Source organism: Lepidochelys kempii, chromosome 10 (genome assembly GCF_965140285.1).
Source record: "Lepidochelys kempii isolate rLepKem1 chromosome 10, rLepKem1.hap1, whole genome shotgun sequence".
Taxonomy (NCBI): Eukaryota; Metazoa; Chordata; order Testudines; family Cheloniidae; genus Lepidochelys; species Lepidochelys kempii.
Window position 1 is genome coordinate 65848 of NC_136389.1, and position 27797 is coordinate 93644.

Consider the following 27797-nt stretch of genomic DNA (forward strand, 5'->3'; position numbering starts at 1 on the left):
TAAATGACCCTTCCTTTTTATAAAGGCTTCTAATATTGTACGCCTGTTTCATTGTTAGCATTCCCACCCCGCACTCTCTTATTGTAGAAGTGACCCTTCTCTAACTCTTTATTCTTGAATGATAGTCTCTCAGACTTGGTTAATCTAAATTAATTTCTCAGGTCTTTTAAGGAAAGTCCACTCTGACTAGCACATTGGCCATTACCAAAGCTGATGATTGTTTACAGTGGTGCTGATTGGACACTATTGTGACTAGACTACAAATTTATCAATAGGCCAATGCCAAGAAGCATAATTGATTATCTTTATCTTCATCTTTGGGATCTGATATTTTAGGGTAACCAGTTTAGAGTGACTGGTTCACAAATCAAAACTTTTTGAACCCCAGGCATATACTAGGATGCCTGACATCCACAAAGAAGGGTGAACTGTAAACAATGTAAGAAATGTTATCTAAGCAGGAGTGCATGTGATCTGTAGTATTTGAATATTTAAAATTATTTTGCTTAAAAAAAAAAAAGTGCCTTATGAAAGCCAGTGTATGTAATGTTTAGGGAAAGGGCAAAGTTCTTGTCTGTAAAATGCAAAAGGCCACAGTTAACCTATATGAGGAATTCAAATATGCAAGTCCCTTTTCCCTCTTCCCCTTCCCCCCACAACTCTGAAATGTAACAGCATTTCTCTAGGTTTAAAAAACAAAACAACCCATATCACTGGTGATGAAATGCTGAAAGCTTCAACCTGTCTGTGGTATAAAATTAGTGCTATAGTTAGACTTTCTTTGAACTCTAACTTGTCTGTTGTAGCATAATCAGTTGTCCTGTGATTCCATTTTTATTACATTTTTACAGAAGTATAGTAAGTAAGGCTGAGTGCTGTATCTGATTATGGTGGTTGCCTTCCAAGTGTGGAAATGTTCCCTTGAATCTGTGAGACTAACTGCCTCACTTTCTCTCTCATTTGATCCCACACACTGCTACTATGCTTTCCTCAAATCTTGCCATATTTTTTAAAGATAGCTAATTGGGAAACCAGCCTTTGAACCAATGGACAAAAAAGAAAATGTTAAGTTAGAAAGAAACTTCCCTCCATTTTGTTTGAGGGAGTTTTTTGCTACCTGAAGTCTCTAATCTAGTTTTTCAAAACCAGTGTGAAATCCTGACCCACTGAAGTCAATGGCAAAACTGCCATTAGCTTTAATGGGGTCAGGATTTCACACAGTGATAGTTTACCACAAAAAGGGAGGGGGAGCTGATTTAGAAGAAAATCCCTGCTAGGGTATAATATATCAGAGATTATTATTCATATCTTATCTCTGATTTTACTGCAGGACCTTCAGAGGTTTTTTTACTCTACAAAATCTAAAATGAATGGAAATGTTTTCATGGCAAAACACAGTGGAGGGAACTTTGCTTGTTTTTTATCACTTCTTACGGTGCTGGAAACTCACAGCATTTTGTTGCTGCATGAGAAGCATAAAGCCCCCCCCAAAAAGGAGTCTAATTTCACTGTCCTGGCTGAAAGAAATGCAAAAAATAACCAACATACTATTAAGTGAACTAGTGGTTTAAGTGTTGTTACTAATAAAACAGATTAGGAGTTTTCCTGACAGTGTTCCTTTCCTTGGGATATAAAATGGAATTCCTTTTCTGGTAACTGTTAAATGTAAACACAGCCTTAGAGTTTAATAATAATAAAAAAAGCTATGACTGACCTGTTTCTTGTGTTTCCAGAAACTTATGCTCCAGGTGTACAATAACCTCTGCATCACATGCTGATTTATTAAAGAAAAAATAAATGTATGTTAGGAAAATATTTAACTTTGAATCTTTTAAAGGTTGGTTGAATTAACTGATACTTGAAATCTCTTATTGAATTATTGTGAAACTATGTGATTGTGTCTGAGGCAAGAGTGCCTTGTTTAGCAGGATGATTCTATAGTTAGCATGTTCCTCAGTTTGGGGGTGGAGGGTTTATAATACAAAGGAAATCAGATACACAGTTCAGCTGGATTTTCTACCTATAGGGTGCTCCCCAGAAAGCCTTTTTTGTAATTACTACTTTAAATCTAGCTTTTTATTGAGTAGTAATTAAACATCCATTTTCATATGCATATATCTTTTAGATGTCAATATGCTAATGTTTGCGTGAAATGGTAGCAGTTTAAGGCCAATGGTAGAATTATTGTACCTTGATACTTGACCTTAATCAATATGTGACTCTTGTAATACATTGAAGGTAATACATACAAGATCACTGAATTTGATAGTGTTTAAATTTAAATGAAAAACATCCTTCGTATGAGAAATCTGTAGAAAGGAATTGTTGGGGAAAATAGGTGGTAGAGGGGATGCCATTCATAGAATCATAGAATATCAGGGTTGGAAGGGACCCCAGAAGGTCATCTAGTCCAACCCCCTGCTCAAAGCAGGACCAATTCCCAGTTAAATCATCCCAGCCAGGGCTTTGTCAAGCCTGACCTTAAAAACCTCTAAGGAAGGAGATTCTACCACCTCCCTAGGTAACGCATTCCAGTGTTTCACCACCCTCTTAGTGAAAAAGTTTTTCCTAATATCCAATCTAAACCTCCCCCACTGCAACTTGAGACCATTACTCCTCGTTCTGTCATCTGCTACCATTGAGAACAGTCTAGAGCCATCCTCTTTGGAACCCCCTTTCAGGTAGTTGAAAGCAGCTATCAAATCCCCCCTCATTCTTCTCTTCTGCAGGCTAAACAATCCCAGCTCCCTCAGCCTCTCCTCATAACTCATGTGTTCCAGTCCCCTAATCATTTTTGTTGCCCTTCGCTGGACTCTCTCCAATTTATCCACATCCTTCTTGAAGTGTGGGGCCCAAAACTGGACACAGTACTCCAGATGAGGCCTCACCAATGTCGAATAGAGGGGAACGATCACGTCCCTCGATCTGCTCGCTATGCCCCTACTTATACATCCCAAAATGCCATTGGCCTTCTTGGCAACAAGGGCACACTGCTGACTCATATCCAGCTTCTCGTCCACTGTCACCCCTAGGTCCTTTTCTGCAGAACTGCTGCCTAGCCATTCGGTCCCTAGTCTGTAGCTGTGCATTGGGTTCTTCCATCCTAAGTGCAGGACCCTGCACTTATCCTTATTGAACCTCATCAGATTCCTTTTGGCCCAATCTTCCAATTGGTCTAGGTCCTTCTGTATCCTATCCCTCCCCTCCAGCGTATCTACCACTCCTCCCAGTTTAGTATCATCCGCAAATTTGCTGAGTGTGCAATCCACACCATCCTCCAGATCATTTATGAAGATATTGAATAAAACCGGCCCCAGGACCGACCCTTGGGGCACTCCACTTGATACCGGCTGCCAACTAGACATGGAGCCATTGATCACTACCCGTTGAGCCCGACAATTTAGCCAGCTTTCTACCCACCTTATAGTGCATTCATCCAGCCCATACTTCCTTAACTTGCTGACAAGAATACTATGGGAGACCGTGTCAAAAGCTTTGCTAAAGTCAAGAAACAATACATCCACTGCTTTCCCTTCATCCACAGAACCAGTAATCTCATCATAAAAGGCGATTAGATTAGTCAGGCATGACCTTCCCTTGGTGAATCCATGCTGGCTGTTCCTGATCACTTTCCTCTCATGCAAGTGCTTCAGGATTGATTCTTTGAGGACCTGCTCCATGATTTTTCCAGGGACTGAGGTGAGGCTGACTGGCCTGTAGTTCCCAGGATCTTCCTTCTTCCCTTTTTTAAAGATTGGCACTACATTAGCCTTTTTCCAGTCATCCGGGACTTCCCCGGTTCGCCACGAGTTTTCAAAGATAATGGCCAGTGGCTCTGCAATCACAGCCGCCAATTCCTTCAGCACTCTCGGATGCAACTCGTCCGGCCCCATGGACTTGTGCACGTCCAGCTTTTCTAAATAGTCCCTAACCGCCTCTATCTCCACAGAGGGCTGGCCATCTCTTCCGCATTTTGTGATGCCCAGCGCAGCAGTCTGGGAGCTGACCTTGTTAGTGAAAACAGAGGCAAAAAAAGCATTGAGTACATTAGCTTTTTCCACATCCTCTGTCACTAGGTTGCCTCCCTCATTCAGTAAGGGGCCCACACATTCCTTGGCTTTCTTCTTGTTGCCAACATACCTGAAGAAACCCTTCTTGTTACTCTTGACATCTCTGGCTAGCTGCAGCTCCAGGTGCGATTTGGCCCTCCTGATAACATTCCTACATGCCCGAGCAATATTTTTATACTCTTCCCTGGTCATATGTCCAACCTTCCACTTCTTGTAAGCTTCTTTTTTATGTTTAAGATCCGCTAGGATTTCACCATTAAGCCAAGTTGGTCGCCTGCCATATTTACTATTCTTTCGACTCATCGGGATGGTTTGTCCCTGTAACCTCAACAGGGATTCCTTGAAATACAGCCAGCTCTCCTGGACTCCTTTCCCCTTCAAGTTAGTCCCCCAGGGGATCCTGGCCATCCGTTCCCTGAGGGAGTCGAAGTCTGCTTTCCTGAAGTCCAGGGTCCGTATCCTGCTGCTTACCTTTGTTCCCTGCGTCAGGATCCTGAACTCAACCAACTCATGGTCACTGCCTCCCAGATTCCCATCCACTTTTGCTTCCCCCACTAATTCTACCCGGTTTGTGAGCAGCAGGTCAAGAAAAGCACCCCCCCTAGTTGGCTCCTCTAGCACTTGCGCCAGGAAATTGTCCCCTACGCTTTCCAAAAACTTCCTGGATTGTCTATGCACCGCTGTATTGCTCTCCCAGCAGATATCAGGAAAATTAAAGTCACCCATGAGAATCAGGGCATGCGATCTAGTAGCTTCCGTGAGCTGCCGGAAGAAAGCCTCATCCACCTCATCCCCCTGGTCCGGTGGTCTATAGCAGACTCCCACCACTACATCACTCTTGTTGCACACACTTCTAAACTTAATCCAGAGACACTCAGGTTTTTCTGCAGTTTCGTACCGGAGCTCTGAGCAGTCATACTGCTCCCTTACATACAGTGCTACTCCCCCACCTTTTCTGCCCTGCCTGTCCTTCCTGAACAGTTTATAACCATCCATGACAGTACTCCAGTACATGACAGTACTCTAATGGTGTTCTGTAACATACTGTTGAATTTTCTCCTGTACATGCAGTACCTTACTCTTGCATCCTTCTTGTTCTCTGTTGGGTAGACATATGGTGAAAAGGAGTGATATGCAGCCATCTTTCCAAGGAGATGCATTAAGACTCCCTTCCGATTGGGAGAATGTCAATTTTCATACCTTGTGCCTCAGTCATTACAAGCAGTTGGTGCAGAAAGAATCCTGATAAGTTCAGCAAATAGACAGTTTTATCGTAAGTAGATGTATCCCAATGGTCATGATGGTAGATAAATCTTAAAATACTAAGTATTTTAGCAGTAATGGTCTTTGTATAACTTTATTATGTGCCATGCAAGAGCCTGTTAAATGCAACTCTAGTTATTTCTAATGTTTGTAAACATGGTATTTGTATGTCTCCACAAATTAGGTTTCCTGTAACTGCTGCACAAAAGAATAGCGAATTGCAGTAAGAGCAAGGAGCAAGTTACATATATTCTCTTTTCTACCTGTACAAGTTATTGGCTCAAAATGATAGGTTTGCCTTGCTGTCGTCTTTAAAATAAAACTAGTGGGTTGTCGGACATGAAGCAGAAGTTCTACATGCAAGAACTAGTCTGACTGCTTATCTTAGTTCAAATTAATAATTCTTGCTTTTAGCTCTGTATAAAAATTTCAATATCCCTTGCCTGTATAATTTGTCTCCAGCTGTAATAAATGAGCCTTTCTTGTGAGATCACAGCAATCCTTTCATAAAACTGAATGGAGTTCTATTTATATAGGTATAAACTAAAATTCTGGGTTTATCAAGTATATGTGTACAATACAACAGCAAAATAGTTACATACAGATATAGTTCAGCTATGCCTGAACTTAGGCAACAACTGTCTAACACTCACTATGCAGCAATTTAGAAAGGAAAATTAAGTGTCATCCAATTGAAACTGAAAATAATATTATGTAGATGAATTGCAATTCACCAAGCTGGAATTTAACTATGACAGAGGGTTTATTCCACCACTTTGGACGTTTGGCTCTCTAATCATAAATGGTGAAGGCGTAAGTTTTAACTGTTCTCTGAAAGCTGTAATCTCCATCAAAACAACACTCTGTAGCACTCTTCTGGGTCCTGGCTTAAAATTCTGTACTCCTTCCTAGTGAAATGCTGCTACTGTATTAGTAGCATTGGTCCCTCCTGCAAAAGGTGGCTTTTTCAACCTCTTCATTCTGGGTAACATTTTCTCCTTTTATGGCTGGACCAGGCAAACTTACGATTTCGAAGAAGCATATTCTTTCAAAACTTCCATCAAGAAGGCAGATTCTGCCAATATGATACAACTTAGTCACCAACACCTTAGGCCGAGTCTTGGCAAAAAAAATGTCAGTGTAAAGTTTTGCTGGCTATCAAAAAGCGCTAAAAGAAAATTACTGCATGTTCACACTGTCTTTTTCTATCTGAAGAGAACGTCCACACTTGGGGCAGTAGCATCGACAGTGAGACTAATGCGCTATGGGTAGCTATCCCACAGTTCAGCTCTCCATGTTTTGCCACTAGGTCTTGTGGGAAGGCGGAGTAGATTACAGTGCATCATGGGTCCAGGCTCAATGTACCATGATGCACTGCTTTGTGTCTTAGCATTCCCTTCTGTCTTCAGTTTGTGGCATTTTTCAGCATCCCTTGTTTTCTGCTCACCCCACCATCTCTGCCTGAAAGAATGGATCCTGCACTGCTCTCCAATGCTCTGCTAGCTATCAGTAGCACATTGCGAAAGGCAGGAACTTCACGATTAACTACACTAACTCAAAAAGAAAAGGAGTACTTGTGGCACCTTAGAGACTAACCAATTTATTTCAGCATAAGCTTTCGTGAGCTACAGCTCACTTCATTGGATGCATACTGTGGAAAGTGTAGAAGATGTTTTTATACACACAAACCATGAAAAAATGGGTGTTTATCGCTCCAAAAGGTTTTCTCTCCCCCCACACTTCTCTCCTGCTGGCAATAGCGTATCTAAAGTGATCACTCTCCTTACAATGTGTATGATAATCAAGGTGGGCCATTTCCAGCACAAATCCAGGGTTTAACAAGAACGTCTGAGGAACAGTGGGGGAGGGAAGGAATAAACAAGGGGAAATAGGTTACTTTTTATAATAACTCAACCATTCGCAGTCTCTATTCAAGCCTAAGTTAATTGTATCCAATTTGCAAATTAATTCCAATTCAGCAGTCTCTCGTAGGAGTCTGTTTTCAAAGTTTTTTGTTGAAGGATAGTCACTTTGAGATCAGAAATCGAGTGACCAGAGAGATTGAAGTGTTCTCTGACTGGTTTTTGAATATTATAATTCTTGACATCTGATTTGTGTCCATTTATTGTTTTACGTAGAGACTGTCCAGTTTGCCCAATGTACATGGCAGAGGGGCATTGCTGGCACATGATGGCATATATCACATCGGTGGATGTGCAGGTGAACGAGCCTTTGATAGTGTGGCTGATGTTATTAGGCCCTGTGATGGTGTCCTCTGAATAGATATGTTGGCACAGTTGGCAACGGGCTTTGTTGCAAGGATAGGTTCCTGGGTTAGTGGTTCTGTTGTGTGGTATGTGGTTGCTGGTGAGTATTTGCTTCAGGTTGGGGGGCTGTCTGTAGGCAAGGACTGGCCTGTCTCCCAAGATTTGTGAGAGTGTTGGGTTATCCTTCAGGATAGGTTGTAGATCCTTGATAATGCGTTGGAGGGGTTTTAGTTGGGGGCTGAAGGTGACGGCTAGTAGCGTGCTGTTGTTTTCTTTGTTAGGCCTGTCCTGTAGTAGTAACAGAACTTCCCAGAAGTCACCTCTGAAACCTGTCATTACACTAACTCAGATTCACAATTGCCTGATGTGCTGTCTGACGTGGATAAGAGCAATATTAAATCGCTTTTGGCATTCACGGAAGAGCTGCACATGGTGGACCGTCGCTTTTGAGCTCAGGAAACTAGCACTGAGTGGTGGGATTGCATTGTTATGCAGGTCTGGGATGATAAGCAGTGGCTGCAGAACTTTTGGATGAGGAAAGCCATCTTCCTGGAATTGAGTGTTGAGCTCATCCTTACCCACAGGGCTAGGGCACCCAAATGAATGCTGCTCTCTCAGTAGAGAAGCGTGTGGCGATCGCAGTGTGGAAGCTGATGACTCCAGACTGCTACCAGTCAGTCGCAAATCAGATTGGAGTCGGGAAGTCAATGTTGGGACTTAAAGCAAGTGTGTGGGGCCATTAATCGCATCCTGCTATGAAGAACTGTGACTCTTGCTAATGTGTGTGAAATAGTTGATGGCTTTGCATAAAATGGGTTTCCCTAACTGGGCAGGGGCTATTGATAGCACGCATATTCCAATTTTGGCACTGGACGATCTTGTGACTGAGTACATCACTAGGAAGGGGTACTTCTCCATAGTGTTGCAGGCACTTGTGGATCACCATGGGCATTTCACTGACATCAACACGGTGGGGTCTGGAAAGGTGCATGACGCATGTATCTTCAGGAACACTGGCCTGTATAGAAAGCTGCAAGTGGGGGCTTTCTTTCCAGACCGGAAGATTACAGTAGGGAATGTTGAAATCCCCATAGTGATCCTGGGAGGCCTGGCGTATCCTTAATGCCATAGCTCATGAAGCCTTACACGGGAAACCTGTATAGCAGTAAGGAGCGGTTCAACAATAGGCTGAGTAGGTGCAGGATGACCGTGAAATGTGCGTTTAGCAGATTAAAGGCACTCTGGGGGTGCCTTTATGGCAGGTTAGATGTCAATGAGGATAATATTCCCATGGTCATAGCTGCATGTTGTACATTGCATGATATTTATGAAGATAAGAGTGAAAAGTTTGCTCAGAAGTATGCTCCTGAGGTGCAGAACACCTGGCTGCAGCTTTTGAGCAGCCAGATACCAGGGCTATTAGCAGGGCACAAAGGGGGGCAGTTTGAATCAGAGAGGCTTTGCAGAAACACTTTGAAGATGAGAACCAGTAACATATGTTATACTCAGGACTGCAATGCTTAGAATCATAGAAGATTGGGATTGGAAGAGACCTCAAGAGGTCATAGAGTCCAACTCCCTGCTCAAAGCAGGACCAACCCCAACTAAATCATCCCAGCCAGGGCTTTGTCAAGACAGGCCTTAAAAACCTCTAAGGATGGAAATTCCAACACCTCCCTAGGTAACCCATTCCAGTGCTTCACCACCCTCCTAGTGAAATAGTGTTTCCTCATATCCAACCTAGACCTCCCCCACTGCAACTTGAGACCATTGCTCCTTGTTCTGTCATCTGCCACCACTGAGAACAGCCTAGCTCCATCCTCTTTGGAACTCCCCTTCAGGTAGTTGAAAGCTGTTATCAAATCCCCCTTCACTCTTCTCTTCTGCAGACTAAACGAGCCTAGTTCCCTCAGCCTCTCCTCGTAAGTCATGTGCCTCAGCCATGATAATTTTCGTTGCCCTCCATTGGACTCTCTCAAATTTGTCCACATCCTTTCTGTAGTGGGGGGCCCGAAACTGGACACAATACTCCAGATGTGGCCTCACCAGTGCTGAATAGAGGGGGAATAATCACTTCCCTTGATCTGCTGGCAGTGCTCCTACTAATGCAGCCCAATATGCTGTTAGCCTTCTTGGTAACAAGGGCACACTGCTGACTCTCATCCAGCTTCTCATCCACTGTAATCCCCAGGTCCTTTTCCGCAGAACTGCTGCTTAGCCAGTTGGTCCCCAGCCTGTAGTGGTGCGTGGGATTCTTCGGTCCTAAGTGCAGGACTCTGCACTTCTCCTTGTTGAACCTCATCAGATTTCTTTTGGCGCAATCCTCCAATTTGTCTAGGTCACTCTAGACCCTATCTCTACCCTCCAGCATATCTACCTCTCCCCCCAGCTTAGTGTCACCCGCGAACTTGCTGAGGATGCAATCTATCCCATCATCCAGATCATTAATAAAGATGTTGAACAAACCCGGCCCCAGAACCGACCCCTGGGGCACTCTGCTTGATACCGGCTGCCAACTAGACATTGAGCCGTTGATCATTACCTGTTGAGTCTGACAATCTAGCCAGTTTTCTATCCACCTTTATAGTTCATTCATCCAATCCATACTTTTTTAACTTGCTGGCAAGAATACTGTGGGAGACTGAATCGAAAGCTTTGCTGAAGTCAAGATATATCACGTCCACTGCTTTCCCCATATCCACCGAGCCAGTTATCTCATCATAGAAGGCAATCAGGTTGGTCAGGCATGACTTGCTCTTGGTGAATCCATGTTGACTATTCCGGATCACCTTCCTCTCCTACAAGTGCTTAAGAATGGTTTCCTTGAGGACCTGTTCCATGATGTTTCCAGGGACTGAGGTGAGGCTCACCAGTCTAGTTCCCTAGGTTCTCCTTCTTCCCTTTTTTAAAGATAGGCACTATATTTGCCTTTTTCCAGTCGTCCGGGACCTCCCCTGATCACCACAAGTTTTCAAAGATAGTGGCCAATGGCTCTGCAATCACATCAGCCAATTCCCAACTCAATGAAATTTGAGTTTTGCAAGGAAGCACTTGTGATTTTTGTGGCCTAGGATTCCATGTAAGCAAGTGATTAAACTGCTTGTTTATTTGTTGCTGCTATCTGCTATCACAATTTGCAAGAAACAAAGATTGCTTATCATTAAGAAAAACTTTGTTGTTATTGCACAAAAAACAATAGTATATTGATATCCACACACACACGGTTGGGGAGAGAGGAGGTAGCAGGGGAGGGCTGACTTTCAGAGCTGTGTGTAAGTCCAGCTATCATTTGAAAAGGTGTCTGAGGGGATGGAGTGAATGGGAAAGTGAAGTCCCAGAAAGCGGAAAGGAATGCGCAATTTGGGGTTTGGGGAAGGCGTAGAAAAGAGTTCTAAATGTGCTGAAGGGGAAGGTGGGCATGCACAATCTGCTCAGTCTGGAGCGTTATGAAGGACTTCAGCATCTGTTTGTTGCTGTATAATTTTAATCGTCTTAGTTGGGACCCTAAAAAAAGGCCTAATTTTCTTTTCTGTCCTGCCTTTCGATTTCTCTCCACTTTTTTCTGCATCTGAGTTTTGCAGCACCTCCTGGAACATGTCCTCCTTGCTCTAGCTTGGCCGCTTTCTTATCCAGCGGAGGCGCTCCGCCAGTGTGTAGGGGATGCCTCTGAAGGCTGCATCTGCAGATGCACAAGGAACAATACACAGAAGTATGATTAAGTACACATACAACATTGAAACAGTATAGTAAAATACACCTCTAGTAACACACCAATCACTTTCTCACTGACCAGCACAAGCACTTTCTCCCTTAACAAGCACACATGCCAGCGAACACCCCAAACCTGGTGAGTTTACTCCAGGGCAGAGGGCATTTTACATGGGGATAAAAGCAATATGAAAGGGTCGTGCTGCAGTCAACTGGGGACACTATTTTAAATTTCCCACTCTTTTCCACAGGTGGGGGTCATTTTACCAGATATCTCACTCCTAAGAGTAAGCAGAGGAGAAAGGGTGCATCTACTATACGCTTGCAGCTTCTGCTCTAGTCCCTGTACTGCTCACCTGTGCGCTGCTTTGGTGATTGCAGAATGGCATGGGAAAGCTTTCTTCAATGGGGAAAGGAACAAAACAGATCTGCCAAGGAACCTTTGGTAGAGGGTTGCCAAGTACCTCCAAAAAAGTTTTCTAGAGATCTCTCTGGAGGATTCCCATGAAATCTTGGTGTGCCTCAAGCCCCTGTTCTGCCATACTGCTTAACTGCACAGGGAAATGTCCAGCACACAGAAACGCAGCCAACCGTGAACATTTCTATGCCCTCAACCCACCTCTGCACTTTACAAAGCAAAACCACTTACCAGGATCTCCTCTCCTGCTTCTTGTTCGCTGGAGTGCAACTGCCGAGTCTGGCTAGACACCTCCGGAGTGGAGAATGGCTCCTGACTGGACACACCACATGGCGACCCTGCTGTGGGCTCCACATGGTTGTGTAACTCCACTTCTTGATTGATGACTTCATCCTCTAGGTTAGGTCCATTTTCCACCAGATCCAGCCCCGCCAAAGTATCCATGGACTCTTGGCAGTGGAGGTGGGGTCGCCACCAAGGATAGCATCCAACTCCATATAAAAATGGCAGGTCTGTGGTGCAGCACTGGAGCAACAGTTTGCCTCCCTTGCCTTCTGGTAGGCCTGCCTCAGTGCCTTGAGCTTTACTCTGCACTGCAGTGTGTCCTGGTCATAGCCCTTTTTGCAAAGGCTTTGAGAGAGTCGCCTATAGGTATTGAAATTCTTATGGCAGAAGAGCAGCTGGGACTGCAGAGCCTCCTGTCTCCAAATACTGAGCAGATCCACATTGTTCCAAGCGGGACAGCAATTGTCACGTGGACCTGCCATTGTACCTGGGAAGATGTGATGTGAGCTCTCGAGGCTGAGCAAACAGGAAGTGGAGTTTCAAAAATTGCCAGGACTTTAAAGGGGAAGGAGCGGACTGTTGCTTTCCTTACTGCAGGGCAGTGGAGTAAGAACTGCTGACCTGAGCAGTCAAGATGGGCATTGTGGGACACCTTCTGGAGGCTAATTAAAGTGATACAATCAAGTGCAGTGTCTGCATTGGCCCTGACAAAACTTTTGCGCAAAAAGCCCTATGTCTTTTGTCAAGGTGGTTTTATTTTGTCGCCGAAACTGTGGAGGTTTTTGTGCCAAAAGTGGCATTGCAGTGTGTACATCTCCACTCTTTCGTTGCCAAAAGCTGCCTTTTGGGGACAAAACTCTGCCGTATAGGCAAGGCCTTAGTTAACATTCATGGGTCCTGAGGTGCTTAGCACCTCTTTAATTAAACTGGCCAGTCTTGGGTTCCACCTTTGCTAGAAATTTTGAATTGCTTACTTCTGTTTCTCTGCACTGACTTATAATGGAGGGGTGGTTTTTGTTTTATTTTTAACAGCCAATGGAGATTATCGACTTGCAGAAGATGATGCTTCCTAGGCATGCCATGAGACAGTTGTGAGCAGCTTTGGGCTTTCTACTGTTACAACTCTAGCAGGAAATTAAATTAATAATCATATTTGGCAGTTATAGTACTCCATGTTACAATGTCTAGCTTCGCTGCACAGTGACAAAGGTGAGCAGTGCCCCTCTAATGGTTGTGTGGTAATGTATGTTAAATAAGTGGGTGATCTGATTCTTAATTTTCTAGTGTGGGAGTCCCAGAATTACTCTTCGCAGCTGACACTAGTTGTGCCCCTTGTTGGCACCTTTATCAAAGTTGAATTGAAAAGCTCAACTCCCGTCTCATTCCTGGAGGTGTCTGTTTAGCATAGGCAGGAGAGTGAGAAGCTTGCACTTCTCCTGCACATTTTGTAACTGAGCTATAGACTTCAAGCTCCAGGCCTGTCAAGATGACATCTTTCACAGCCAGTTTAAGGATTTGTTTCTAGTGGTTTGTTTGGTTTTTAATCTGTTTCTGAATTAAATTTCATTCCTGCCTTTGAAAAATTAAACTCTGCTCCGCTGAAACCGTTTTGATAAAAGCATAAATCAGCAAACAAAGTGAAGTCTCTCCTGAGCCTGTAGTGTCATATCTGTGCACACTCAACAAGAGGGAAATTGAGACTATTCAATCATGTTAGGAGAATGGAGTCTTATCCCACACACTGCAGTTGTTAGAAGTTCCTCAGATTGTGAATGTTTTATCTTGAAAACAATTTGGCCCCAGAAATCTTCACAATAAGCTTAATTTGGTTGACACACATTAAATCTGTCTAGTAGCTGTTTCATGTAGGTATTCCCAAACTATTTGGACTGATTTTAAAAAAGCTACAAATTCGACAATATATATTTACAGGGTCAAAAACAGATACTTCAGTTATTTCTTTAATATATTAACTTACTTACATTATGCATTTTTATTAGGGCGGCCAATCACAGTTAACTCATGCGATTAACTCAACTCAAAAAAATTAATCACTATTAATCGCACTTATAACAATAGAATATCAATTGAAACTTATTACATTTTTGGATGTTTTTCTACATTTTCAATATGTATTTCAATTACAACACAGAATACGAAGTGCACAGTGCTCACTTTATTTTTTTGATTACAAATATATGCACTGTAAAAATGATAAACAAAAATTGTATTTTTCAATTCACCTCATACAAATACTGAAGTGCAGTCTCTTTATCATGAAAGTGTTAGTTACAAATGCAGTGGCGTTTTTTGGTTACATAACTGCACTCAAAACAAAACAGTGTAAAACTTTAGAGCCTACAAGTCCACTCAGTCCTACTTCTTATTTTGCCAAGCGCTAAGACAAACAAGTTTGTTTACATTGATGGGGGATGCTGCTGCCTGCTTGTTTACAAGGTCACCTGAAAGTGAGAACAGGCATTTGCATGGCACTTTTGTTGCTGGCGTTGCAAGATATTTATATGCCAGATATGCTAAACATTCGTCTGCCCCTTCATGCTTTGGCCACCATTTCAGAGGACATGCTTTCATGCTGATGATGCTCATTTGAAAAAATGTGCTAATTAAATTTGTGACTGTACTCCTTGGGGGTAGAATTGTATATCTCGTGCTCTGTTTTACCAGCATGCTGTATATATTTCATGTTACAGCAATCTCAGATGAAGACCCAGCACTTCTTTGCGTTTGGACAAATCTGCAGTGATCGTGTTTTTAAAATGAACAACACATGCTGAGTCATCATCCAAGACTACTATAACATGAAATATATGGCAAAAGGCGGGTAAAATAGAGCTAGACACATACAATTCTCCCCCAAGGAGTTTAGATGCAAATTTAATTAACGCATTCTGGAAAGGTGGCAGAAGCATGAAGGGGCATACAAATGTTTAGCATATCTGGCACATAAATACCTTGCAATGCCAGCTACACAAGTCCCATGTGAACTCCTGTTCTCACTTTCTGGTGACATTGTAAATAAGAAGTGGGCAGCATTATCTCTCATCAGTGTAAACAAACTTGTTTTGTCTTAGCGCTTGGCAGAATAAGAAGTAGGACTGAGTGGACTTTGGCTCTAAAGTTGTGCATTGTTTTATTTTTGAGTGCAGTTATGTACCAACAACAAAAATCTACATTTGCAAGTTATACGAGATGAACTGAAAAATACCCTTTCTTTTGTTTATCCTTTTTACAATGCAAATATTTGTAATAATATAAAGTGATCACTGTACGCTTTGTATTCTGTGTTGTAATTACAGGTTTCAGAGTAACAGCCGTGTTAGTCTGTCTTTGCAAAAAGAAAAGGAGTACTTGTGGCACCTTAGAGACTAACCAATTTATTTGAGCATGAGCTTTCGTGAGCTACAGCTCACTTCATCGGATGCATACCATGGAAACTGCAGTAGACATTATATACACACGGAGACCATGAAACAATACCCCCTCCCACCCCACTTTCCTGCTGGTAATAGCTTATGTAAAGTGATCATCAAGTTGGGCCATTTCCAGCACAAGTCCAGGTTTTCTCACCCTCCGCGCCCCCCCCCACCCCACACAGACTCACTCTCTTGCTGGTAATAGCCCATCCAAAGTGACCACTCTCTTCACAATGTGTATGATAATCAAGGTGGGCCATTTCCTGCACAAATCCAGGTTCCCTCACCCCCCTCCAAAAACCACACACACAAGCTCAATCTCCTGCTGGTAATAGCTTATCCAAAGTGACCACTCTCCCTACAATGTGCATGATAATCAAGGTGGGCCATTTCCAGCACAAATCCAGGTTTTCTCACCCCCCCACCCACATACACACACAAACTCACTCTCCTGCTGGTAATAGCAATTGAAATCAATATATTTGAAACTGTAGAAAAACATCCAAAATATTTATTAAATTTCAATCGGTATTCATAGAATCATAGAATATCAGGTTTGGAAGGGATCTCAGGAGGTCATCTAGTCCAACCCCCTGCTCAAAGCAGGACCAATCCCCAACTAAATCATCCCAGCCAGGGCTTTGTCAAGCCTGACCTTAAAAAATTCTAAGGAAGTTTACCACCTCCCTCGGTAATGCATTCCAGTGCTTTACCACTCTCCTAGTGAAAAAGTTTTTCCTAATATCCAACCTAAACCTCCCCCACTGCAACTTGAGACCATTACTCCTTGTTCTGTCATCTGCTACCACTGAGAACAGTCTAGATCCATCCTCTTTGGAACCCCCTTTCAGATAGTTGAAAGCAGCTATCAAATCCCCCCCTCATTCTTCTCTTCCACAGACTAAACAATCCCAGTTCCGTCAGCCTCTCCTCCTAAGTCATGTGTTCCAGTCCCGTAATCATTTTTGTTGCCCTCCGCTGGATGTTTTCCAATTATTCCACATCCTTCTTGTAGTGTGGGGCCCAAAACTGGACACAGTACTCCAGATGAGGCCTCACCAATGTTGAATAGAGGGGAACGATCACGTCCCTCCATCTGCTGGCAATGCCCCTACTTATACATCCCAAAATGCCATTGGCCTTCTTGGCAACAAGGGCACACTGCTGACTCATATCCAGCTTCTCGTCCACTGTCACCCCTAGGTCCTTTTCTGCAGAACTGCCGCCTAGCCATTCGGTCCCCAGTCTGTAGCGATGCATGGGATTCTTCTGTCCTAAGTGCAGGACTCTGCACTTGTCTTTGTTGAACCTCATCAGATTTCTTTTGGCCCAATCCTCTAATTTGTCTAGGGCCCTCTGTATCCTATCCCTACGCTCCAGCGTATCTACCTCTCCTCACAGTTTAGGGTCACCTGCAAACTTGCTGAGGGTGCAATCCACGCCATCCTCCAGATCATTTATGAAGATACTGAACAAGGCCGGCCTGAGGACTGACCGTTGGGGCACTCAACTTGATACTGGCTGCCAACTAGTCATGGAGCCATTGATCGGTACCCGTTGTTGAGCCTGACAATCTAGCCAACTTTCTATCCACCTTATAGTCCATTCATCCAGCCCATACTGGATGAATCCATTCTGACTGTTCCTGATCACTTTCGTCTAAATGCTTCTGAATTGATTCCTTGAGGACCTGCTGCATGATTTTTCCAGGGACTGAGGTGAGGCTGACTGGCCTGTAGTTCGCCGGATCCTCCTCCTTCTCTTTTTTAAAGATGGGCACTACATTAGCCTTTTTCCAGTCGTCCGGAACCTCCCCCTCTCATCTTTGAAAATTCATGGCAATGGCCAATGGCTCTGCAATCACATCTGCCAACTCCTTTAGCACTCTCGGACGCAGCGCATCCGGCCCCATGGACTTGTGCTCGTCCAGCTTTTCTATATAGTCCCGAACCGCTACTTTCTTCACAGAGGGCTGGTCACCTCCTCCCCATGCTGTGCTGCCCAGTGCAGCAGTCTGGGAGCTGACCTTGTTTGTGAAGACAGAGGCAAAAAAAGCTTTGAGTACATTAGCTTTTTCCACATCCTCTATCACTAGGTTGCCTCCCTCATTCAGTAAGGGGCCCACACTTTCCTTGGCTTCCTTCCTATTCTATTGTTTAATGTGATTAAAACTGCAATTAATTGCTTTAATCGTGATTAATTTTTTTGAGTTAATTGTGTGAGTTAACTGCAACTGATAGCTCTAGTAAATATACAATCATTTTACAAATCATTGTTTTTATATTTTATAAGTGGGATGTGAAATCTAACAAATGAGTGAACTAAAAAAATTGGCATAAAATGTTACAAAAATCATTGTAAATTTTTAGTCTCACTTCAGAAGAAAATATATATAAATTTTGGGAAGCATTTTTTTCACATTAAGGTGCTAAAGTGTCCATTTTTATTGTAGTGAAAGATTAAAGTGATAAACATCTGAGGTGTAAACCTGCATTGGGGCAAAGGTCATGTCGTATGTACCAGGCTCACTGATGGGCTTTTATTTCAGTTTTACATGCAGTGTTGATGTGGTAAGTGCCTTCTGGTCGGAGCCTGCATCTCATCCCCCCTCCTGTACCCCAACCCCCTGCCCCAGCCTGGAGCCCCCTCCTGCACCCAAACTCCCTTCCAGAGCTTTTACCCATCACTCCTGCACCCCAACCCCAAGCCCCAGGCTCAGCCAATGCACGCTTCACAGTTGAGACTGTTATACTGATTTGTGACAACCCCTGAAGCATATTGGATCTATAAACCCCAGATGACACACACACACAAAGTAACTCATGAAATGTCCAGTGGATTGTATGAGATTAGATGCAGTGTGACCATGTGACCCCTGCACCCAAATTCTCTCCCAGAGCTTGCACCCCTCACTCCTGCACCCCTGCCCCAGGCTCAGCCCAGAGCCCCCTCCCACACGCCGAACTTGGCCCCAGCCCAGAGCCTGCACCCCCTTCCACATCCCAACCCCCTGCCCGAGCCTGCTGACAGTGAGTGAGGGTGTGGGAGAGCGAGTGATGGAGGGAGGAGAAATGGAGTGAATGGGGTGGGGTCTTGAGGAAGGGGTGGGGTAGATCTTAAATTCAAAAAGTGATCTTGTGTGTAAAAAAGTTGGACACTACTGTATCATAGGGTAAATATGATACACATATTTATATTTGTATATTATATTATATACACATAGGGTAAAAGCACGCAAAAGACCAGTTTTCACAGTCCATGATGTGTTTTTCACAGCCATGAATTTGGTAGGGCCCTAGATATGTGCCTTTCCTCCCATTTCCCTCCTATGTCACATCCTCCAAAAGATTAAGTGGGATAAGGCATCAGTGATCTTAACAACACTATGATGGCCATGATCGTTCTGGTTCATTACCGCTCTACAGATGGCCTCCCACCTGGTGCATTCACCTACAGCCATTTCTGGACTTACTGTCACAGAACAGAGACAAAACCAACCATCACAGCCTAGCATCCCTCCACCTGGCAGCCTGATAATAAAATCATAGAAGATTAGGGTTGGAAGAGACTTCAGGAGGTCATCTACTCCAACCCCCTGCTCAAAGCAGGACCAATACTAACTAAATCATCCCAGCCAGGGCTTTGTCAAGCCAGGCCTTCAGTACCTCTGATTTTTTCGATGGCCAACAGAGTCAGAGAGATCTTGCTTGGAGGAGATCCAATCCATCCGTTTGAATAGCAGGAAACCCTCTACAATAAAGTGGTATGTTGCCAAATGAAAAGTTCTCCTTGTGGTGCCAGAAGCATCATTTGCCTCTTGAAGAGTCCATGTTTCTTCTTATCCTGAATGCTTGCCTCTCCTTTAAGCTGTTGGGCCTATCCAGATGTCTATGATTTCATGTATAATCCTGATGCTTGTCAGCTGATCTGAAAATTCAATAAGTCGTTTGTAAAGTTCTTCCCTGGCATCATCATCATACTTAGGATTGAGATAAAATAGTCATTAGAGCCACCTGTACAACTTGCTAATAGCCTTTCAAATGAGAATAGAGTCTTTTGTTTTAAGAGAGATATGATCACTGTGATCCTCTAGTCTGATCTCCTGCATAACACAGGCCAAAGACTTTCATGAATTAATTCCTGTTTGAACTAGAGCATATGTTTTAGAAAAATATCCAATCTTGATTTAAAAATTGCCAGTAAGGGAGAATCCATGCCTGTCTTACCTGTACTTGATAAATTGCTCCAACGGTTAATTACCTCCACTGTTAAAAATTTGTGCATTATTTCTAGTTTAAATTTGTCTTCCTTCAATTTTCTGCCACTGGATTTTGTTATATTTTTGTCTGCTACATTGAGGAGCCCTCTTTTATCTAGTTTCTGCTCCCCATGTAGGTACTTATAGGCTGTGATCCAGCCACTCCTTAACCTATATTTTGATAAACTAAACTAAGTAGATTGGGCTCCTTGAGTCTTCCTCTCCCTGCTGTCACTCACCCTTAAGGCAGGAAAGGCATGGCCTTCCCACTTCTAAAAGTGATGGGGCCATGGTCCCCTGGCCCTTGCTGTTCTGGTGCCCCTTAGCTGAGTTGCCCCGGCATCCGCACGCACAGCAGGAGTCAGTCAAAGCCCCAACACTTTTTAAAGTGATTCTGCCTCTCACTGAGCTGACTGTAATCTAGGGTTGGAGGCTGCTTGATGGTAATGGCCAGGGACTTCGTTTTCTCCAGACTGATAACTAAACCAATACGCATTGCTTCTTTCCCAACCACCATCAGCTGCAGCGATTCAACAAATTAAGCCAACAAGGCAACATCATTGGTGTACTTGAGGTCTGTTATGCTGTATAGAAAGAATGATAACCAGATGTACACTAATTTATTATCACTAATGTATCACCACAATTGCACTAAGTCTGATACAAAGTACATCATAATATATCTATGGAAAAAATTGTAATTGCTAAATATGATGATCCTGTTTATATGGATATATCATCTTTGTAGCTGAAGTTATGAATATTTGCTATGAATTTATCTCGAATGTGTTCCGTTCCTGGGTGACCACCCCCTAGACAGATTTGCAGCAATGCTAGCCAGCCTGCTTGATGGTTTATTAAAGACAATCCACTATTCCAGGGACCCTCCCAAAACTGCTCAAGGAGCACATACTCAATGAATGCCTCACGACTCAACAAGACATGTAAGGACATATGATAAGGATATGGGATCTAACACTATCTTTTACCAGTAACTTTCCATGCTCACGTGACCCATGACCCCATATTGGCCAGTAACTTTCAGTGCACATGGGCTGAGATATAAAATGCAAGCTGTGACATCACTGCTTTGTCGTCTTTCCTCTTCCACAGTTCTGGACATGATTTCTAGCAAAGAAGAGCTTTGAACAATGGACTGATGACCCCCCAACCTAATGGATGAACTGGAGAGACTTATTACAGACTAGCAGATTTAACACCACTGTTGCAAACTCTGAAATCAGTTGTAATGTATATATGATTCCTTTAACCAATTAATAACTTATTTTACTTTTATATTAATAAACCTTTAGTTTTTAATTACTAAAGGAATTGGCTATAGCATATGGTAAGATCTAAAGTGTGTGTGTGTGTGTGTGTGTGTGTGTGTGTGTGTATATATATATATATATATATATATATATATATATATATATATGGATCTGGGGAAGTGTCTGATCCTTTGAGATTAATAGGACCTTCTATATGATGAATCTGGTTTTCAGTAACGTCTCATTAGAGAAAGACCAGTTGTCTGGGTGGTAAGCCAGGGGCTGGAATGCCTAAGGGGACTGTGTTTTGGCTTCTTGTTAACCAGTGTGGTGATACAAGAGCTCACTTTTGTTATTGGTTTGATGAACTAATAACCGCCAGTTTTGGGGTGTGACTGTCCTATTTTTTTATCACTGTTCTGAATTTGGCATTCTCACCTGTGACCCACACCAGGCACACCACACCACAAGGTTTCAAAGCAAAAGAGTGTTCAGCTCAATGCCATCGACAGTTGACTCTTCATGCTTATTCATCAACCAGTCAATGCTGATATTGAACAATGATGGTGACAGGACATAGCCTTGCCATGCTCATGTGGAAATAGAAAATCTTGCAGTGCTGGTGTTTTGCGCTTCCTCAAATCTCTCACCAAGCAAATGTGCTCTTTGTGCACATTTTATAAGATTTTAATTGCCAACCTTTGTTCTTCTGTGTGACTTTGAGATTGCCACTTTAGACTATCATTGTTTGGCACCTATGAACTAACCAAACAGATACCCCTCTATGTGCAAAAAAAGGAAAAAGAGACTTTAAAAGGATTCTTCAGAAGACCCTACTTCAAATACATCAGGCCCAGATGAAGGTTAGAGCAGTGAATTTATCAGATGACTCTTCAGCACATGGATATTTATTAGTTATATGTTCAAAATACCATTAAAGGTGCCCACCTGGTGCTTTGGATGCCTATTACGTGAACATAAGCAAAATTCTGACCATAATATCTCTACCTCAGCCCACACCCTCCTCAGCAGACTTAGAGAAGAGATAAAAGATGGGCTTTGCAGCGTGCTTAGAAGATTAATAAATCTGGACTCTGCTGAACTAATGGGAGGAGCAAGTTCCAAAACTGAGGAACCTTCACAAAGAATAACCTGCCAGCAGGTCTGTTACCTATATTGTGGGAGCTCCAGCTCCAACACCTCTGCTGATTTTACCTGTTACAGTATATACTGGGAGAGACCACCTCTCTCGTAAACAGGTCCGAACCATTTAAGACTTTATAGGTTTAAACTTAATGCCTTGAATTCCACCTGGAAGCTGACTGGAAGCTAGTGATAATCACAGAGCGCTGGTTTAATGTGCTCTCAATATGCAATTCTTCTTCGAGTGATTGCTCATGTCTATTCCACAATAGGTGTGTGTGCTCGCCATGTGCACAGGTGCCGGAAGTTTTTCCCCTAGCAGTACCCATGGGGGGAGTGCCCTGTGACCCCTGGAGTGGCGCCTGCATGGCGCAGTATAAGGAGAGCTGCACGCTCCCCCCATCCTCAGTTCCTTCTTGCTGCCAGTGAAGGTGTGTCGGAACTACTGTACTCCAGCTTTGCTGTAGCTCGTCCCCAGAACTGTTCGTTCATTCAGTGTTGGTACCTGTAGTTAGTTAGCCGTTTAGTTAGTTCAGTTAGAGAGCCCGGGCTGGGGCATGCCCCGCACCCCGGGTTTTAAGTCGTGCGGCACTTGTAGATGATCTATGCCAAGGAATGACCCGCATCCAGACTGTTTGCGCTGTTTGGGAGAAACCCATATTAGCAATCATTGGAAAATTTGCGTGTCGTTTAAGCCTCGGACCAAGAGAGAGAAGGGCCATTAGGCTCTGGGCCATTCTCATGGAGTTGGCGCTGAACCTGACGCTGGTGTGCCACTCCGAGCCGGCACCGGGCACCGCGGTGTCGATGCGAGGCGACCTTCCGGTGCCATTGACCAGTCAGCACCGTTCCCAGTCCACGGGGCACACCAAGAAGGCCAGAAAGATGCCTTCTTCGCAGCAGCACCGAGGAAAACCAGAGACAGAGGCAAGACCCATGTCGGGCAGTCCTCGATCCCCACCGGCCTCTAGGCCTCTGACTCACGTAGAGCGGAGTAGCCTGGCACCTTTAGAGCAGGCCTCCCCGGATGTCCGGATGCCATCCACACCGGAGGCCCTGCAGGTGGCCCGGGATGTTATGTCCATACTGGTACCAGGAGCACCGCTGATGTCGGCCCCACACTCCAGGGGCAAGCCACTGCTGGGATCTCCACAGTCACCCCCAGCTCGGTACCGGTCTCGGTCCAGGGAGTGTTTCTGCTGCCATTCACCACCCAGCGACTGTTCAGGGCAAAGTCCACATGGATCACCCTCAACGCCCACCAGACTATCTAGTTGGGTTCCGTCAGCACCGCTCCACCTCGAGGAGCGAATACTGATGGGACCGAGGCAGGTATCACCAAAGGTCCTTGTCTCAGAGAGGTTATCGCAGCCGGTCACAGCAAGGATGTCGATGCTGTTCCCGCTCAGAATCCCGCTCCAAGACCCCGCTAAAGCATTGCCTCCGCAACCCTGGGCGTCGATCGCTGGTGTCTCGCTGTCGTGAGTCTGCCCATCGGAGCCAATCGCAGAGCAGCTGTTACCGATGGTACCGGTCCTCCGTGTCGGGATCGCCGTCCTGTAGTCAGCATCACTCCCGGCACCACCACCCCTCCCAGTCTGGGGACAGCGGCAGGTCGTACATCAGCCCAGCCTCCGCTCATAGTTGTCCATCAGTGGGCCAGGCCGAACAGCTGGCCCCGCTGGTGCTGCAGCAGGTGAAGTGGCACCAGGCGCCATGGCCGGCTCAATGGTACCAGTGGGCACCGTGGCCCCCAACGCAGCCCCCAGTAGGGGCTCGCTTGGTGGCTGGAGCCTCAGAAGCACCATTGGCCTCGCTCTCCAGGCCTCCAAGGAAGGAGGCAGTGGGACGTACATCCTCAGCACCATGCCCAGAGACTGATGAGGCGGTGGATCCTCCGGTGCCAGCGGACACCCAGAGTACCACACAGGCCTCCTCGCCCTCCCCAGATGAGGCAATTACGGCCCCCCCCCTCCGTCCTACAGGAGGACTTTAGGGCTCACCAACCACTCTTAAAAAGGGTGGCATCAAGCCTCCACTTCCAGGCAGAGGAGATGGAGGAGCCCTCAGACTCCCTGTTTAATGTGCTGTCCTCTTTGGCACCGGGCAGGGTGGCCTTGGCTGTCCATGAAGGGGTGGCAAAAATTTCAAATGCCCTGTGGCAAACACCAGCTTCGTTGGCCCCCATCTCTAAGAGGGTGAAATGCAAGTACTTTGTACCCGCCAAGGGACATGACTACTTATACACCCACCCGGCGCCCAACTCCTTGGTGGTCAGGTCGGTCAACCACAGGGAACAGCAGGGCCAGCCAGCCCCAACCCCAAAAAATAAAGATTCACGGAGGCTGGACTCTTTTGGAAGAAAAATGTATTCGTCCTCGAGCTACCAGTTACGAGTGGCAAACCACCAGGCTCTCCTGGGCCTGTATGAGTTCAACCTGTGGGACTTCCTGCTCAAGTTCAAGGACTACCTCCAGGAGTGCAATAGGAAGGAGTTCAAAGTGCTGGTGGAGGAGAGTACAGCGGCTGCCAGGGCAACCCTGCAGGCAGCTTCATAGAATCATAGAATATCAGGGTTGGAAGGGACCTCAGGAGGTCATCTAGTCTAACCCCGTGCTCAAAGCAGGACCAATCCCCAATTTTTGCCTCAGATCCCTAAATGGCCCCCTCAAGGATTGAACTCACAACCCTGGGTTTAGCAGGCCAGTGCTCAAACCACTGAGCTATCCCTCCTCCCATCAGATGCGGCAGACATGGCCGCATGGTCCATGGCCTCCGCGGTGTCCATGAGAAGGGCGTTGTGGCTCCTGCTCTCTGGGCTGTCCAGCGAGGTACAGACCTCCATGCAGGATCTCCCATTTGAGGGCAAAACTCTGTTTGTGGAGCAAATGGATACAAGGCTGCATGGCATGAAAGACTCCTGCACAACCCTCCAGACTCTGGGTCTCTGTGTTCTGGCTCTGGCTAAATCTAAGTTCAAGCTGCAGCAGACTCCCCCCGCTCAGGCCACCCACCCGAAATACGAGGTCACCCATAAGAAGTTGCGGGACTATAAGAGGTGCCCTCAGAGGCAGTCTCGGCCTGCCCCCCAGCCTGGGTCCTCCAAGGGCAAGCAGGCGGGGAAAAGGCAGTTTTGATGGGACGCTTGGGGGTGCCCTGCCTGTTCTCATCAGGGATCCGCCCTCAGTAAAGCTTCACTTCTCCAATCGGTTGTGTGCTTTCCTCCCGGAGTGGTCGCGGCTGACCTCGGACCGATGGGTCCTCAACACCATCTCCCGGGGCTACACCCTCCAGTTTACTTCTTCCCCGCCCAACCATCCCCCACCTCCATCCTTCCTGGGGGATCCCTCACATGAAGCTCTGCTCGAGCAGGAGGTGGGGCAGCTCCTCGGCCTAGGAGCAGTGGAAGTGGTGCCCGGGAAGTTTAAAGACAAGGGGTACTACTCCCGCTATTTCCTTATCCCGAAGGCCAAAGAGGGACTCAGGCCCATCCTGGACCTGTGAGGTCTGTACCAATGATGAAGCTCAAGTTCCACATGGTCTCCCTGGCCTCCATCATCTTCTCCCTGGATCCCGGGGACTGGTACACGGACCTCGATCTGCAGGATGCGTACTTCCACATTCATATATTCGAGGGGCACAGACGCTTCCTCCATTTTGTGGTGGGGCAGAATCACTACCAATTTACGGTCCTCCTGTTTGGCCTGTTCACTGCCCCCAGGGTATTTACAAAATGTATGTCGGTGGTAGTGGCCTATCTCAGGTGTCAGGAGGGTCCAGATCTTTCCCTATCTGGACGATTGGCTGGTCAAGGGCAGCTCCTGGTTGCAGGTGAGGGATCATGTGACGCTCCTCCTGTTCACATGCACCACTTTGGGCCTGTTGGTAAACAACACCAAGTCCATGTTAGTCCCGGTTCAACGCATAGAGTTTATTGGGGTGCTCCTGGACACCTCGTCAGCCAGAGCGTCCCTCTCACCAGACTGGTTCGAGACCCTGAAGGGGCTCATCGACACAGTCACAAGATTCCAGGTGACAACAGCCAGAGCGTGCCTCCAGCTCTTGGGTCACATGTTGGCATGCACGTACATGGTCCATCACGCCAGATTCTTCTCTTTCGCAGACTAAACAATCCCACTTCCCTCAGCTTCTCCTCATAAGTCATGTGTTCCAGTCCCCTAATCATTTTTGTTGCCCTCCGCTGGATGTTTTCCAATTTTTCCACATCCTTCTTGTAGTGTGGGGCCCAAAACTGGACACAGTACTCCAGATGAGGCCTCACCAATGTCGAATAGAGGGGAACGATCACATCCCTCCATCTACTGGCAATGACCCTACTTATACATCCCAAAATGCCATTGGCCGCCTTGGCAACAAGCGCACACTGTTGACTCATATCCAGCTTCTCGTCCACTTTAACCCCTAGGTCCTTTTCTGCAGAACTGCTGCCTAGCCATTCGGTCCCCAGTCTGTAGCAGTGCATGGGATTCTTCCGTCCTAAGTGCAGGACTCTGCACTTGTCTTTGTTGAACCTCATTAGATTTCTTTTGGCCCAATCCTCCAATTTGTCTAGGGCCCTCTGTATCCTATCCCTACCCTCCAGCGTATCTACCTCTCCTCGCAGTTTAGTGTCATCTGCAAACTTGCTGAGGGTGCAATCCACGCCATCCTCCAGATCATTGATGAAGATATTGAACAAAACCGGCCCCAGGACCGACCCTTGGGGCACTCCACTTGATACCGGCTGCCAGCTAGACATGGAGCCATTGATCACTACCCATTGAACCCGACAATCTAGCCAACTTTCTATCCACCTTAAAGTCCATTCATCCAGCCCATAGTTCTTTAACTTGCTGGCAAGAATACTGTGGGAGACGGTGTCAAAAGCTTTGCTAAAGTCAATGAACAACACATCCACTGCTTTCCCCTCATCCACAGAGCCAGTTATCTCATCATAGAAGGCAATTAGATTAGTCAGGCATGACTTGCCCTTGGTGAATCCTTGCTGACTGTTCCTGATCACTTTCCTCTCCTCTAAGTGTTTCAGAATTGATTCCTTGAGGACCTGCGGCATGATTTTTCCAGAGACTGAGGACTGGCCTGTAGTTCCCATCAAGGAACTCAGGGTGGTACGGCTGGCATGCGTGGCCTTCTGCTTCTGCTTGGAGGACAAGGTGGTCAGGGTCCTCACAGACAACACAGCCTCGATGTTCTATATCAACAGGCAAGGCGGGACCAGCTCCTCTTCCCTCTGACGTGACGCCCTCAGGCTGTGGGATTTCTGTATAGCCCACGACATCGCTTGAGCAGGGATGTCTCCTCTCAACATGAGTGGTCTCTCCACCTGGAAGTGGCTCACAGGCTTTTCCGAGTGTGGGGGACTCCCCAGGTGGACCTGTTCACGACTCAGCAGAACCGGCGCTGTCCCCAGTTCCGCTCCAGGGAGGGACTGGGAAGGAGCGCTATTTCCAATGCCTTCCTCCTGTCCTTGTCAGGCCAGTTTCTCTATGCCTTCCCTCCATTCCCATTGATCAGCAAGGTCCTGGAAAAGATAAAGACAGATAAGGTCCGGGTCCTCCTGATTGTCCCGGAGTAGCCCAGGCAACATTGGTCTGGGACCCTCACGGGTCTGGCGGTTGCTCCGCTGCAGCCATTGCCGTTCCCCCTGGACCTGCTCTTC

General features: G+C 45.6%; 1 protein-coding gene and 1 pseudogene across 2 annotated transcripts in view; both read right to left on the reverse strand.

Moving 5' to 3' along the window:
• Positions 1 to 15638: 15638 nt before the first annotated feature.
• LOC144930898 (uncharacterized) lies at positions 15639 to 24962 on the reverse strand (annotated as a pseudogene).
• The window catches only part of TSR3 (TSR3 ribosome maturation factor), a 31173-nt gene continuing 22071 nt past the window's right edge, over positions 18696 to 27797 (reverse strand). Inside the window, exon 7 of one of the 2 annotated variants that reach the window (XM_073361556.2) lies at positions 18696 to 19372. The gene's annotated coding sequence lies outside the window, so the exon portion shown is untranslated. Of the gene's footprint in view, positions 19373 to 24468; positions 25997 to 27797 lie in introns of those variants that run through there. The other variant, XM_073361559.2, reaches the window with a different exon arrangement.